This window comes from Camelus ferus, chromosome 10 (genome assembly GCF_009834535.1).
Source record: "Camelus ferus isolate YT-003-E chromosome 10, BCGSAC_Cfer_1.0, whole genome shotgun sequence".
Classification (NCBI taxonomy): Eukaryota; Metazoa; Chordata; class Mammalia; order Artiodactyla; family Camelidae; genus Camelus; species Camelus ferus.
The window spans coordinates 50,218,476-50,230,031 of record NC_045705.1 but is presented as its reverse complement, the minus strand read 5'-3'; positions in this window follow the sequence as shown (position 1 = coordinate 50,230,031).

Below are 11,556 nucleotides of genomic sequence, written 5' to 3'. Positions count from 1 at the left end.
TGTTTAATTGTAAAATATACTCAACATAAAATGTACCATCTTAACCATTTTTAAGAGTACAGTTCAATAGTGTTAAACACATTTATATTTTTGTGCAGTCAGTCTCCAAAACTCTTTTTCTCTATATCCATTAAACAAGTCTCCATTCCCCACTCCTCCTTTCCCCAGCCCCTGGCAATCACCATTTTACTTTCTGTCTCTATGAATTTGACTACTCTTAAGTATTTCATATAAGTGGAATCATACAATATTTGTCTCTTTGTAACTGGTTTATTTCACTTGGCATAATGTCCTTAAGGTTTATTTATGTAGTAGCGTATGTCAGAATTTTCTTCCTTTTTAAGTCTGAATAATATTCCATTGTTTGCACATACCACATTTTGTTTTTCCATTCATCTGTTGATGGACACGTGGGTTGATTTAACCTTTTAGCTATAATGAAAAATACAGCTATGAATATGGGTGTATAGATCTCCCTTTGAGATCCTGCTTTTAATTCTTTGGGGTATATATTCAGGAGTGAAATTGCTGGATCATATGGTAATTCTATGTCCAATTTTTAGAGTAAGCACCATACTGTTTTCTTCTGTGACTATGCAATTCTACATCCCCACCAACAGTGCACAAGGGTTCCAATTTCTCTGCATTCTCATCAACACTTCCTATTTTCTGCTTTTTCGATAGTAGCCATCCTAATGGATGTAAGATGGTATCTCATTGTGGTTTTTAATTGCATTTTTCTAATATTAGTGGTATAGAGCATCTTTTATGTGTTTGTTGGCCATTTGCAAATCTTTGGAGAAATGTCTATTCAAGTCCTTTGTCCATTTTTAATCAGGTTGTTTGGGTTGTTGTTGAGTTTTAGTTCTTTAAATATTCAGGATATTAACCTGTTATCAGATACATGATTTACAAATGTTTTTCCCATTAGGTTTCTTTTTCATTGTTGTTTGTGTCCTTTGATGCACAGTTTTCAATTTTGATGTAGTCCATTTAACTATTTTTACTTTTGTACCTAGACTTTCGGTGTCACATTAAATAATACTTTTAAAATATGGACGTCAGTTAGGCAATGTCAGTGGTGTAGGAGGTGAGGTCATCTATCTGGGAGCTGCTACAGACAACAGAAAAAGATCCAGAGTGAATTAGAAATTGGAGTTATCAAACAAGCATTTTAAATAATCATAATTAACATGTAAAAAAATAAAAATTTCAATACATAACTAGCAACTATTTAAAAAGGTCAAATGGAAATTCTAGAAGTGAAAAATACATTGAAACTGAAATTACAAATTCAGGAGACGGGCATAAAGGCAGATTACAATACAGCAAAAAGAGGATTTAAAAACTGGAAGTGAAAACATACATTTTGAAGTTCAGAGTAGAAAAAAGACTGGAAATTATAAAAAAGAATATAAGAGAAGCAAAGGATACAATGTGAAAATCTAACACATATATAATTGGAATTCCGGAAGCAGATGAGAAGAAATAAGAACAGAAGAATATTTAAAGATATACTAACCCCCAAATTTTCAAACCTAATGAAATATATCAAACCACAAATTCAAAGAGGTCTTCAAACTCCGAGTTGTATCTATAGTCAAACAGCTGAGTTACAATTTCATTTGTAAATCAGACCTCAATACATGAAAAATAAATAAAAAATAAAAACAAACTGCTGAAAATCAAAGACAAAGAGTATATTGTAAGCAAATAGAGGGCAAAAAGGTACACTGTCCTTAAAGGAATAAAACTCAGTTACTTTTTCAGCAGAAACTACAGAAGACAGAAGACAGTGAATGAAATCTTCAAAATATTGAAATTTTAAAGAAATCTGCCAACTTAGAATTTCATCCTTCAATACTAAAGTAAAAATTTTCAAACAAGCAAAAGCTGAGAATCTTGGTCAATAGAAGACGCACTATGAGAGACTCAAGAAAATTCTTCAAACTGAATGAAAATGACCCCAGGTTGAAGCATGAAACTGAAGGAGGAAATAAAGACCACTGAAAAGAATAAATATATAGATAACATAAGTGAATTTTTACTATTTAGAAAAATGGTAATAATCTCATTTGGAGATTCAAATATAGGCAGTAATAAAATGTGTGACAACAATAACATAAAAGATGAGAAGGAGATAATGGAATTAAACTGTTGTAAATTTCTTGCATTATTCAGAAAATGGCAGAAGTATTCATTTAAGGTAGACTTTAACAAATCAAAGGAAATATTGTCATTTATTTGGTAACCACTAAATGAAAAATAAAAGAATATGTGACTCAAAGCTAATAGAGAAAAAAAGGTAAAATTAAAAAATGTTCATCCAAAAGAGGGCAAGGAAAGAGCAATGAAGAAACAAAGAAGTAGAATGGACAAATAAAAAATAAGTCCACTGCAATTTGACACAACATTGTAAAATGATTATAACTCAATAAAAAAATGTTAAAAGAAATAAAATAAAATAAACAATAAGTAGAAGGTTGGCAGATTTAAATTCAATTATATTACTAAGTATGTGCATTAAATATAAATGCATGAAAAACTGCAATTAAAAGATAAATACTAAAAGACTAGATTTTTTAAAAAGGATAATTATAATGTTTACACACAAAACACTTTTAAATATAAAGTTAAGACAGATTGAAAGAAAAAGAAGGAAAAAGACATAAGATACAACTACTAATCCAAAGAAAGTTGATATAAATATAAATATACATATATATATAAAAAATTAATAAAATTCTAAGGAAAAAAATATGACTAAAGGTTAAGGAGGAAATTTCATATGATAAAATGGTAAACAGAAGATGAAAAAACTCTAAACATGTAGGCACCTAATAGTATATCTGAAAAAATATAAAGCCAAAGTTAATAGAACTAAAAAAAGAAATACACAAATCCACAATTATAGTTGGAAATTTTAACAGGCCTCCTTAAAGAACTAATATGGAGATAAAAATTCGTTAAGTATATAAAAGATTTGAAATCTATGATTAACCATCCTGACTTAATAAATATTTATAGAACAGCACACTGAACCACTGTACAAAGTGCACTATTTTCAAATGTGGGTGGAACATACACCAAAATAGACTGTGATGTGAGTTATAAAGCAAACCTCAACACATTTCAAAGGACTGAAATAATGTGAAGTAGTGCTTCTCAAACTTTAGTCAGATAGATACCAGCCAGGATCTTGACAAAATGTAGATTTTGAATTTCCAACAAGCCCCCAAATAACTGATGTTTTTGGGCTCACAAACCACACTTTGAATCCCAAGAATATAAAATGTATTCTCTGAACACAGTCGGTTTAAACTATAAATCAATTTTACAAAACATTATTAGAAAATGTCTAGAGATTTGGAAGTTAAGCATTCACTTTTTAATAGCCCATGGATCAAAAAAGAAATCACAGTGAATGTTAGAAAATATTTTACATTGAATAATAGCAAAAATAATACTTCCTATAAAAATTGGTAGGAAACTGCTAAGGCAGTGCCTAGAGAAAAATTTTAAATGTTAAACATATGTATTACCAAAAACCAGAAAAGCTGAAAATAAATTATAAAGGCTTTCAACTTTTCAGGCTAGGAAAAAAAGAGAAAATCAACCTAAATTAAGTAGAAAGAAGGCAGTAATAAAAGATAAAAGCAGAGAACAATAAAATGGGATGCAAACATATTAGAGAAACTTAACAAAGTCTAAGTTTCTTTGAAAAGATTATTAAATCAACAAATTGATGAAAAGGTTGACGGAAAAAAGAGAGAACGAATTATGAATTTCAAGAATTACATACATCCCATGATACAAAGATAAGAGGATATGAAAAATGACATTATGGCAATGAATTTAACAGTTAAAAAAATGGATAAATTACTGTACAAACAAAAATTAACAAAACTGAAATACAAAGAAAAAATTTTTCAAAAAGTTCCACGTCTATAAAAGAAATCCCATTTGTAATTTTCAAAATTTCTCCAGAGAAAACTCCAGGTTTAAATGTTTTCACTCTTGAATTCTTCTAAATACATAATAAAGAAAATTACTACTTTTTCCAAAAACTCTTTAAGAGCATAAAAATGTGAGGGAACTTCTCAATTCATTTTATGAGTCAGAATAATTCTGATAACAAAACCTGAAAAGGGCATTACAAGATAGAAAAGTTATAGATCACTATCTTTCATTAAACTGAACAATAATTCTATATAAAACAATAGCAAATTGAATACAGGGGTATGTAAAAACGATCCTCATGACCAACTGGGCTTGTTCCAGGAATGCAAGCATATTAGTTATCTACTGCTGCATAATGAATTACCTCAGTACTTCACAGTTGAAACAAAAATATTTATTATCTCAGTTAGTATGGATCAAGAGTTTGAGAGTTGCTCAGATGGTTCTCAGGGTCTCTCATGAAGTTGCAGTCCAGATATCAGCTGAGGCTACAGTCATCTGGAGATTTGATGGAGATCAGATAATACGCTTTGAAGATGGCTTACTTACATGGTTGTTGGCAGAGGGCCTCAGTTCCTTGCCATGTGGGAAAGGACACAAAAGGCCACATATTTTATGATTTCATTTATATAGAATTTCTAGAAATAACAAAATTACACAGACAGAAAGCATCTCAGAGGCTGCCTAGAGTCTAGAATAAGATTAGGAATGAACTGCAACAGGGAACAATGAAACATTTTGGGTGATAGCTTGTTATAGTGGTTACACACACACACACACAAAGGTGTATATTTCCTAAAACTCATTAAATTCTACGTTAGAATTTGGTGATTTTAAGGTACAGAAATTGTGCTTCAATATATTTGTTAAAACATCAACCAATATGTCACTGCATTAACAAAATTAATGAGAAGAATTATACAAGTTACTCAACAAATGCAAAAAACGTATTTGATAAAATTCAACACTTACAAGTGATAGAATCCTACAGCAGATTAGGAACAGAAGAGAAATCTCTTTAATCTGATGAAGAAGTTATTACAAAAAAAGAGGGAGGAGGAGAAGAAGGGAAAGAAGGAGAAAGAAGAATGAAGAAAAAGCTAAATTAAAAAAAAAACTAACACCAAATGTTGAGGATACAGAACATTTGGAACTCATATATTACTAGTGGTAATGGAAAACAGCACTACCAGTATGATAAACTGTTTTGAAATTTCTTATAAAGTTAAACACAGACTTAATTCGTAACCTAACAGTTCCTCTCCTAGGTATTATCCCAACAGAACCTAAAATTGGGGTTCACAAAAGTACTTTTAAGGAAATGTTTATAGTTTATTTATAACACCCTCAAACTAGAAACAGCTTATATGATCATCAAATAGAAGAGTAAATAAAAATTTATGCTAGAGCAAAAATATTTTGCTGAGCAAATAAGCCAAATGCAAAAGAATACATGCTCTACAATTCCATGTAAGTAGTACTTTAGCTATCCCATGCTCTTGGATTAGAAGAATCAGTATTGCTAAAATGGCCACACTGTCCAAGGCAATACATAGATTTAATGCAATCCCTATCAAATCACCCAGGACATTTTTCACAGAAGTAGAACAAATTATTCTAAAATTTATATGGAATCACAAAAGACTCAGAATTACCAAAGCAATATTGAAGAACAAGAATGAAGCTGGAGGAATAACCCTCCCAGACTTCAGACAATACTACAGAGCTACAATAATCAAAACAGCGTGGTATTGGCATAAAGACAGACACATCAATCAATGGAACAGAATAGAGAGCCCAGAAATAAACCCACAGAACTATGGACAATTAATCTTCAACTAAGGAGGCAAGAATATACAATGGAGAAAAGACAAGTCTCTTCAGCAAGTGGTGTTGAGAAAACTGGATAGCAGCATGTAAATCAATGAAGTTGGAACACTCCCTTACCCCATACACAAAAATAAACCCAAAATGGCTTAAAGACTTAAATATAAGACAAGATATGATAAACCTCCTAGAAGAAAACACAGGCAAAACATTCTCTGACATAAATCATGGCAATGTCCTCCTAGGGCAGTCTACCCAGGCAATAGAAATAAGAGCAAAAATTAACAAATGGGACCTAATTAAACCTATAAGCTTTTGCACAGCAAAGGAAACCATAAGTGAAACAAAACAACAACCTATGGAATGGGAGAAAATATTTGCAAATGATGTGATGGACAAAGGTTTAATTTCCAGAATATATGAACAGCTTATATAACTTAAAAACAAAAAACAACCCAATCAAAAAACGGGCAGAAGACCTGTAAACACGCAATTCTCCAATGAAGACATACAGATGGCCAATAGGCACGTGAAAAAATGCTCACTATCACATTATCAGAGAAATGTAAATCAAAACTATAATGAGGTATCACCTCACACCAGTCAGAATGGCTATAATTAAAAAGTGCACAAATGATAAACGCTGGAGAGGCTGTGGAGAAAACGGAACCCTCCTACACTGCTGATGGGAATGTATTTTGGTGCAGTCAGTCATTAGGGAAAACAGTACAGAAATTCCTCAAAAACTAAAAATAGACTTACCATATGATCCAGCAATCCTACTCCTGGGCATATATCTAGAGGGAATTTTAATTTGAAAAGATACATGCACCCCAATGTTCATAGCAGCACTATATACAATAGCCAAGACATGGAAACAACCTAAATGTCCATCAACAGATGACTGGATAAAAAAGTGGTATATTTATACAAAGGAATACTACTCAGCCATAAAAAGAATAAAATAATGCCATTTGCAGCAACATAGATGGTCTTGGAGTTTGTCATTCTAAGTGAAGTAAGTCAGAAAGAGAAAGAAAAATATCATTGATATCACTCATATGTGGATTCTAAAAAAGAAAATGACAAATGAACTTATATTTAAAACAGAAACAGACTCACAGACATAGAATACAGACTTGTGGTTGCCAGGGGGAGGCAGGAGGGAAGGGATAAACTGGGAATTCAAGATTTGCAGATATTGACTGGTATATACAAAACAGATAAACAAGTTTATACTGTACAGCACAGGGAAACATATCCAATACCTTGTAGTAGCTTACGCTGAAAAAGAATATAAAGATGAATGTATGTATGTTCATGTATGACTGAAAAATTGTGCTGTGCACTGAACATTGGCACAACATTGTAAACTGACTATACGTCAGTAACAACAAAAAAAAATTTTTTTTAGACAAACAATTTAACCACCATATTAACAGGCCAAAGAAAAACCACATGATGATATTAACTCGTCCAAAAGCAAACATTTGACAAAATCTGTTTTCTGTTTGTAATAAAAGCATCAAGCAAATTAGGAATAAAGGGAATCTTTCTCATCTTGATAAAGAGTATCTATAAAAAACTGTCAGGTAATACCATACTTGTGTTGAAAGACTGCAAATTCCCCCTAAATTCAAGAACAAGACAAGGTTGTTCACTCTTACCACTCCTGTTCAACATAGTACTAGATGGCCTTGCCAGCACAATAAAGCAATAAAGAAAATAAAAGGAACACAAATTGGAAAGGAAGAAACAAAACTGTCCCTATTTGCTGATGAGATAATCATCTACATAGAAAATCCCAAGGAATCTAAAACAAACAAACAAACAAACAAAAACAATCTCCTAAATTAATGAATGAGACAGTAGCAATGCCACAGGAAACAAGATCAACACACAAAAATCAATTGTATTTCCAAATACTTGAAATTAACAAGTGGAAAGTGAAATTAAAAACATGGTATCAATTACAATCATTCAGAAGGAAAATATAATAAATTGATGCTTAAGTATTTCCTATCAAAATACAACATGGAGTGCGTGAAATGCAAGCCAAGGGCATGGAAAAGGTATTTGCAGTGTACATCTCTATCAAAGGATTCCTATACAGAATATGTAATGTATTCTGGAAAATCGCTAAATAAAATTTAGATAATTTTCACAAAAATGAGCTAAAATTTAAACACAAAACAGGATGGGCAAATCACTAATAAATGGATGAAAAGCTATACAGTATTATCAGTAACCTGGAAAACACAAATTAAAACCATCATCAGATACTACTACACCCCCATCCAAAAAGGCAGAGAATACCAAGTATTGATGATAATGTTTAGCAACTCGAATGCTCATACAATTTTGAGGAAGTTTAAATTGTTACAGCCACTATGAAAAACTGTTTAAAAGTGTCTCTTAAATCTGAGTAAATTTAAACTCTATGACCAACACTGCAATCCCCGAGTATACACCCAACATAAGTAATTGCTTATATCCATTAAAAAATATCCATCAAAATTAAAATATTTTGAATATTCAAAGCAAGATTTGAATATTAATATTCAAATATTAATATTCAAAGCAAAATATTCAAAGCAAGATTATTCACAATATCTTTAAACTGGAAAGCATGCTAATGTATACCAATAGTAAAACAGATCAACAAATTTTGGTTTTTCCACACAATGGAACTCTACGTAGCAATGAGAAAGCACCAAGTGCAATGAAATGGATAAATCTTTGAAACATAATGCTGAGCAAACAGAGACACAAAAGAGAAAATCCTGTATGTGAGATCCATACATGTGAAACTCAGGAACAGGCAAAAATAATGATTGTCATCAGTGTAGCAGTTACATTTTGACAGCATTGATAGGGAAGGAACATAAGACACTCTTCTGGAGTATTGGAAATAGTCTACATCCTGATCCAAGTGGTGGTTAGACAGGTTTATATATAGGTCAGACTTCATGTTAGCTGTAAAACTAAGTTCTGCACATTTTATGGTATGTAAGTTACAATTTGGTAGGGAAAAAAACCCCCACACCAATCTACATAAATCTTTAGAAATTTAAACAATTTAGCACTTGTGTAGTAATACACAAATGGATCAGTGTCCTATGATAAAGAACTCAGAAACAGACTCACAAATAGTGAGAATTTATATTGTGAAATGATAATTACATATCAGTAGGCAAAACAAGAACTATTTGGCTGTGTGTTACTGGGACAACAGAGTGGTCATCTAGGCAAAGGGTATGAACAACTTTAAGGAGAAGAAATACAGTTGGCTATAAAACAGATCCTTTGCCTATTGTTCTGTTGGGTTGTTGGGTTTATATTCTAGTTAATTTGTAGAAGCATATTATATATTAGGGAAATTAACAGGAGTTGCAAATATATAAGATTTTAAGAATTTTACTGATAATTCCAGTTGATACTTGCCTTGATGAAAGTAGTTGCCTGAACTGAAATTAACAACAAAAAATTATCTCAGAATCTCAATGACTGAAGAAAATTGTTGAATTTGGCACTACGAGCAATAGAAGACAAAGTATGTGAAAATCTTAATTGTAACAATATTATTACTGATTTACTGAAATGGAGGCAAGAAAGAAAATTTTGTGGAAAATATATCATTATTCATAAATGACATATGTTTTAGTTTAGTAGTCATGTAAGTATCATAAACCCATCAGCAAACTCCTACACATGCACAGTCATAACCAAAATTAAACCATATTTGTTATTTACTAACTTTTTAGTCTTAAAAAGTATAGTTTTATAATTTTGGTCATGAAAATAATTCGTCAGTGTAGGAGGGTAAAATATACTTTAATGATCTGTTGTCTTGATTTAGATCTTAAATATTTAGACATAAAATATTTGGGCTTCCATTTGTAATCTATCTCAGCTATGAAAATGTAAGGAATAGTCTAGAAGTAAATAGGACAAAATGTCAGCAATTTTCAGTTCTGAGTGGTGGAAATACAACTATTTGCTACATTAACCTATGTGTTGTATTTTTACAAACAGTTTAAACTTTAAAAAAATTATAGTTTTATGATATGGTACAATGGGTGAAACTTACTTTCTTTTTATATTTTTCTCAATTTAATAGAATTAACATGTTTCATTTTTGAATCCAAAAAAAGAAAGAAAGAAACAGTCTAAAATTTAAAATAACAGTTTGGAATAAAGATGATTTTTAAGAACCCAATCCTTGTACGGGCTTGTTTCAGGTTTTTAATATTTCAAGAAAAAACTCCTCCAAAGGCCTAGTCATTCATTCATTGACATGCACCAGTAGCAACTAGGACATTACTAGCAGACACACCCAGAAATCCAAACTGAGCTGACTGGTGAAGAACTGTTTCTGCCAAAGTAAACCTGTAAAGTCTGGAAGAGGAACTCTATTACTCAAATGTGCAGATACCAAAACCAAGAATCAAGGAACATGAAAAATCAGGTAAATATGACACCATGAATGGAAACTTTACTAAGCTCCCGTAACTCATCTTTAGGAAATGGAGATCTATAAACCGTCAGACAAAGAATTCAGAATAATCCTTTTACGGAAGTTTGGTAAACTATAAGAAAACACAGATGACTAAACAAAATTAGGAAAACAATGCATAAACAAAACAGGAAGTTTGACCAAAAAAAAAAAAAAAAAAAAAAAAAAGCAACTATCAAATAACAAAACCAAAACCAAAACCACCAAACAGAAGTCCTAGAGTTGAAAAATACAATAACTGAACAGAAGAAGTCAATAGAGTTTCAAAAATAGGTTTGACCATGCAGAAGAAAGAATCAGTGACCTGGATTATAAGACATTGGAAATTACCCAGAGCAAAAAGAAAAAAAGATTGAAAAAGTGCAAAGAAAGTCTACGGAAATTATGGGGCACAATGAAAAAAATAGTATTTGCATTGTGAGAATTCCAGAGAAAAAGAAAAAGGAACAGAAAGTATATTTAAAGCACTGCCAGAACCAGGGTAGAGAAATGATATCCACATCCAAGAGGCCCAAAGGATCCCAAATAGGTTGACTTCAAATAGGGCTACAATGAGACACATTATAATTAAATTATCAAAAGCCAAATAAAGAATTTTAAGAGCAAGAAAAGAAAAGAGATAAGTCACATGCAAGGGAACCCCCCAGAAGACTATCAATAGATTTCTCAACAAAAGCTTTTCAGGTCAGGAGAATGGGATGACATATTCAAAATATTAAAAAAAAATAACTGTCAAACAATAACTTTACATCCAATAAAGCTGTCCTTCAGAAACAAAGGAGGAATACAGACTTTTCTGAACAAATAAAAGCTGAGGAAGTTCATTACCATCAGACCCACTTTACAAGAAATGTTTTAGAGTTCTTTGAGTAGAAGTAAAATAATGCTTATTAATATCATAAAAACATAAAAAGGTACTGTAAAACTCACTGACAATGGTAAATATATAGTTGTAGTTAAATTCTGCAACATGGCAATAGTAGTGCATAATTCACTAACAACTCTAGTTTACAAATTTTTTTTAAAGTAGTAAAAATAGCCACAACTACAATAATCTGTTATTACACAAGATAAAAACATGTAAATTATAAACTCAATAACCTAAAGTGTGTAAAGTTTATAAATTCTATTAAACTAACTTATCAGTTTAAAATAGACTGTTATTTAAGTTTAAGATTTTTATGTAAGCCTCATGGTAACCACAAGGGAAAACCTTGTAGTAATTACACAAAAGAACATGATAAAGAAATCAA